Source organism: Belonocnema kinseyi, chromosome 2 (genome assembly GCF_010883055.1).
Source record: "Belonocnema kinseyi isolate 2016_QV_RU_SX_M_011 chromosome 2, B_treatae_v1, whole genome shotgun sequence".
Taxonomy (NCBI): domain Eukaryota; kingdom Metazoa; phylum Arthropoda; class Insecta; order Hymenoptera; family Cynipidae; genus Belonocnema; species Belonocnema kinseyi.
In genome coordinates this window covers 141,644,064-141,650,181 of record NC_046658.1, presented here as the reverse complement: position 1 = coordinate 141,650,181, position 6,118 = coordinate 141,644,064, and positions in this window count along the sequence as shown.

Here is a 6,118-nt window from a genome sequence, read left to right as displayed (position 1 = left end):
CGACCAAAGCAATTCAATTTTCAACCAAAAAGGATGAGTTTTGACCTAGATTATTAAGTTTATAATAAAATAATTAAATTGTTAATCAAAAATAGTTGGATTTTCTCATTGGGATGTATTATTTAAGTGCTTATTATATTGGAAAATTTTGATCATTTATAGACCAAAGAATAAAAAATGAAATAAAAATTGTTTAATTAAAAATGTCACTTTTAATATTTTTGAAATATTGGGCTGAAAAAATAGACCATTTGATTGAAAAAAATTCCGCATCACACTTTTTTAATACATTTTTGACAAATTTTAGGCTCTGTTAGATTTTTAACTTTATAATTAAAAAAAAATTTTAATTAAAAAAAATGCACAGTGGTGCCATCTATGGCTTATTTGAATAAGCACGGCTGTTCTGGTGCAGTAGGTAATAAAATAACAGAGATTTACTTTATTGGCGTATGTAAATTTTTGAGCAGATAAGATTAAAAAAAGTATTTTTAATTTATATACAAAAATATGTTAAATATTGGGACATGGTTTCAAATTTGAACCTATAACTGAAGAAATAAAAATAATACATTCTTTATCTTCACTGTACAATACATGTCATTATTTTTGTACAATAAAACATATTTTTAACATTAAATGACTGATGCTGTTTAATTTTTTCACGTATTTCTGAACATTTTTTCCATTTTCCTTTGTTCGTTTATGTTTAGAAATATACTTTATTTTATATTTCTCAGCTTTGTTGTTTTCTCGTCAATGGTGAACTTTTAATCTATAATTTTCTACCAAGAAGAGAAAGAAAAAACAAGAAAAAAATGTCTACCTAATTGTAGAATTTTCAAACAAAAAATTCAGATTTTTCAAGAAAATATTTGAATTCTTTTTGAGCAAACATTTTTTAGTGCACTTTTTTTATAATTTTTAGAAAAATTGTTGATTTTTTAATGAAGAGATTAATTTTTAACTAAGCGAATTTATTTTATAGCCGAGAAAAATAATTTTCAACTCAATAAATGAATTTTCAACAAAGAAACATTTCAAAATTAAGAATGAAAGAATATTTAATCAAAATTATTTGAATTTGTAAGTGAAAAGAATTTGTAAGTGAAAAGAATTTGTAAGTGACAAGAATTTGTAAGTGAAAAGAATAATTTTAAACTGAATACATAAATTTTTGAACCAAATAGTTGAATTTTAAACTAAAGAAGATAAATTTTTAGCCAAAGCTGAAATAGTTAAATTATTAATTAAAAATATCAATTCTGCAATAGAAAAAGAATTTATTTTTAAATAATTTAATTTTCAAAGAAAAAAAATTCATTTTTGACCAATAAAATTAATTTTTTACTAAAAGATTAATTTTCTACTGAGAGATTAATTTTTAAGAAACTAGTGAAATATTTAACAAAAACGACGAATATATTCAACAAAATAGTCGAGTTTTCACGAAGGAAAGCTTTTTTATTGCAAAGAAAGAAAACAATTTTCAACCGAACTCTTGAATTTGCAACTGAAGAAGAATTTTGAACAGAATTATATATAAAAAATTCTATTTTTTAACGAAAGGATGAATTTTCTACCAAGAATATTACATTTTCGCCAAAAGAGAAGAATTTTCAAAAAATCGATGAATTTTCATCCAAGTACTTGAATTTATAAACTGATTTTATAACAAAAAAGAAAAATTTTTAGCAAAAAAGAAGAATTTTGAATAAAAAAAAAGTTTTTATGTCAAGAATGGATAAAATATTTCTTGAATATTGTTGACTTTTCGAACCACAAAGACGAATTTTCAAAAAAACAGTTCCTTTTCGAACGAAAGATATCAATTTTCCCCAAGAAAATTCATTTTTAAGCAAACAAAATTCTCAATAATATACATAAATTTTCAACTAAATAATTGGTTTTTGACTAAAAAAGGTCCATTTTTAATCAATCAGGTTAGGTTTCTACTGAAAGTGGCATTTTCAGTAAAACACATGTATTACTAAATTTAAGCGAAATATGTTTATTTTCAACTAAAAAGGATGAATTTCCAAACCAAGTGATAATTTTTCAGCCTAAAAATATTTTTATTTCAAATAAAATAAAAAATGCAAAAAAAAAAAATTTCAAGAAAACAGATGAATTTTTAAACAAGCAGTTAAATTAGGGAGATGACTTTTTGATCAAAGAGACAAATATTTAACATAAGAATTGAGTTTGCAATGAACGAAGAAGTTTAAATAAAAAATGAAAAAATTTGAATAAAATTGTTGACTTTTCAAGCTAAAAAGATGAATTTTCTGAAAACATTTAATTTTCAATAAGATACTTGAATTATCTATCAAAATAGTTTAATTTTTAATCAGCGGCGAATTTTTTAAACAAAATAAAATAAATTTTTAAATTTTATTTTCAACCCAAAAAGATTAATTCTCCACAAAAAATTTTATAGTTTACGTTTCAATCAGCAAAGATAATTTTTAAATAAAAAGAATGAATTCAACAAAAAAACCGAATTGTTCACAAAATAGTCGAATTTTCAACCGGGGGAAAAGATTTTTCATTTAAGAAAGAAAATAAATCAGCCAAATCGTTGAATTTAGCAGCTAAAAAAGAGGAATTTTCAACAAAAAACACGTATTTTTCACCCAATATTCGCACTTTCAAATAAAAAAATGAATTTCCAAGTCATTGGTTGAATTTTTAACCCAAAAAGTTAAATTTTCAAACAAAAAATAATATTTTATATTTTTACCAGAAAATATAACGATTTTAAAAACCAATTAAAGTGATGACCCAGTAGAACTGCCACATTTTTAAAAAACATAAAACCGAATTTTTAATAAAAAAGATCATTTTTCTATCAAATGAAAAGAATTTAAGAAAAATGAATTTTTTACCAAAGCAGTTGAATTTATGATATGATTTTTTTAACCAAAAAATTTATATTTTTTTATAAATATATGTTTTTTCAACTAAAGAAACGAATTTTTAACAAAAAATTTTCACGACGTTGAAGTTTGCTATAGATATGGATTTCAAAGTTATGTAATTAATATAAAAAAAACTAAGAGTCACATTGAAAAAGTAATAACACCTCTCGATTCGTCTCGGAAATATCTCGATGTGCATTTTTTGTTTTTTTTTTTGTTTAAACAATTTTTTGAACAATAACGCTATTTGTTATTTTTCTGCAATTGTTATAAACAAAGTATGCATTAAATTGAAAAACGAAGTGCACCAATGCATTCCTCTCGAAAAAATCTAGATGTGCGTTTTTTTGTTTTTTCGTAAACCCATTTTTTAAACAATTAGAGCATTTGTTGTTCAGCGCTGTGTTGCTCCGTGCCCGTAGATATGGATTTCAAAGTTATGTAATTAATATAAAGAAAACTAAGAGTCGCATCAAAAAAGTGAAAACACCTCTCGATTCGTCTCGGAAATATCTCGATGTGCATTTTTTTTTTATTTAAACAATTTTTTAAACAATTACGCAGAAAAATAACAAATAGCGTAATTGTTTAAAAAATTGTTTAAACAAAAACAAAAAAATGCACATCGAGATATTTCCGAGACGAATCGAGAGGTGTTTTCGCTTTTTCGATGTGACTCTTAGTTTTTTTTATATTAATTACACAACTTTGAAATCCATATCTGTGGCAAACAGTAAAATAAATTTTCATCCGAAAAGAAACGAATTTTGGACAAAATAGTTCAATTTTCTTCTACCGAAATTAATTTTTAACCAAAAAATAAAATTTCAACTTATAAGAGTACTCTTATACCGAAAAAGGCAATTTTTAAAGAAATAGTTGAATTTTAAACTAAAATAGAACAATTAATATTTCAGTAAAAAAATTAATTATCAATAAAATCAAAGTCAATTTTCAAAGGAATATTATGACTTTTAACCACGAAGATTAAATTTCTATCAAAAAGATCTATTTATCACAGAAATGGAACAGTTACATTTTCAGTTGAAAAAATTAATTCTAAATTAGGATAAAAAACTAATTTTCAACCCTGGGATGAATTTTTTTACCAAAATAGACGAATGTTTAACAAAACATTTTTTTAACCAAAAATTTTTTTACTCCATATATCTCGCTGAAGTTTTAACTTTTTTATAGTGCAACTCTTATTTATTAATGAATTTCAAAGTGAACAAAAAAGATTGCGATCCTCAAAAACATTTTTTTCAAAATTTCTGATAACAACTTAATTAATTATTTTATTATTCTCATGTTTTTACTCATTAACCTGTTGAAATGTTAAATTTTTCTTATATTGCAACACTATTTGGTCAATTATTTTCAGAGTAAACAAGATTATTGCGATCATTAAAAACAATTGTAATGACTTTAAGCTGTTTAAAAATATTTTTATAACAACTGCAATCAATTGTAATTATTTGTTTGGAGATTCATCCTTTTAGTTGACAAACGTTTTTTCGTTGAAAATTTAATTATTTTGTTAAGAATTAATTGCTTTAAATGGTAATTTAACTCGTACATGTTTGATTCAAAATGTATCTTCTTAAGTTAAAAATTTTTAAAATTGGTTAAAATTCCTGTATTATATTGAAAATGTAAATGTTCCGTTTTTTTGCGAAAATTTATAGTTTTTGATAGAAATTTAATCTTCTGGGTTAAAAAAGTTTTTTTTTGGTTGAAATTGTATTTTATTAACTTAAAAATTAAGTATATGATATGTAGTTAACAATTTATTTTTTTAGTTAAAAATTCATGTACTTGTTTAAAAATTAATTTGTTTTTTAGTTGAATATTTATCATTTCCATTCAAAATTCACTTTAACTATTCCATTTTTTGTGAAGCATTTAGCTTTTTTGAAAGAAGTGTAATATTTTGCGTTCAGAAAATGTTCTGTTCTGTAGAAAATTTAACTATTCTATTTTTTGTTAAGAATTCATTTCTTTGGTTGAAAAAAATCGTTTTTTTTTATATAGAAAATTAATCTTTTGAGGTGAGAGTACCACTATTTGATCAAAAATTCATAGTTTTGGTTAAAAATTCATCACTGTGATTAAAAATTAATTTCTTTGACTGAAAATTGGTTTCTTTTTAGTTGAAAATTAATTTTTTAACTTAAGATATAAGTATTCAATTTTTGCGGCTTCCATTTCCGGTACCGATCGCGAAAGAACTCTTTTTGTCAAGTGGTGTATTTTTGGCTTTGGCGGAGGAAATAAGAGTGAGTGGATGCTGAAAAGGCAGAAAGTGCGGAGATCGAGTGTACAAGGATTGGGTTAAGCAAGAGAGCATTGAGAATAGACAGAGAGAGAAGATTAGAAGGGAAAGAAAAGGCAAAGAGGAAAAAAGTGGAGAGTGAAACAGAAGAAGTGGAAATAACAAATCTTTTTCGAGATATTAGAGTACAGGTAAGGGTAGAAGGAGTCAAGAGAATAGGAGGGACAAAAGAAGGAATGTTTCTAGTAAAAGTGGGGAGTGAGGAGGAGAAAAAGAAAATTATGGAGAGAAAAAAATTATTGAGAGGAAGAAGGGAAAGAATCGAAAAAGATCTAACATGAAGGGAGAGGAAAAGGAGATGGCAAATAGAGCAGAGGGCTTGGGTAGAGAGGAAAAAGGGCCATATGGTATGAATAGGGAGAGACAGGTCATGGATAAATGGGGAGAAATGCTGCTGGGATGAAGAATTAGAAGAATCAAGGATAAAAGGAAAAGGTCTTGAGAAAGGTAGGGGGCAGGGAGACGAAAAAGAGTCTAGAAATAAATCAGAGGGGTTTCCAAGCGGCAAAGGGGAAACAAAGTAAAGAGGAAAGAAGAGGGAGGGGAAGAGAGAAACGTGAAAATAGCTTTCTGGAATGTGTCAGGTTTGAAGAACAAGAACAAAGGATTCTGGGAGGAGTTAGAAAAGTGGGATGTGATTATGATGAGTGAAACTTGGGCAGATGAGGAGGACTGGAAGGGAATAAAAAAGATGTTACCGAAAGGTTATGTGTGGACAATGCAAGAAACAAGAAAGGAACACGTTAAAGGGAGAGGGATAGGCGGCATGGTGTCAGAGGTGAAAAAAGAATTAGCAGTAAAAGGGAGAAAAGATGGGAACATGGAGGAAAAGGATGGAACAATGATAAGAAAAATTATAATT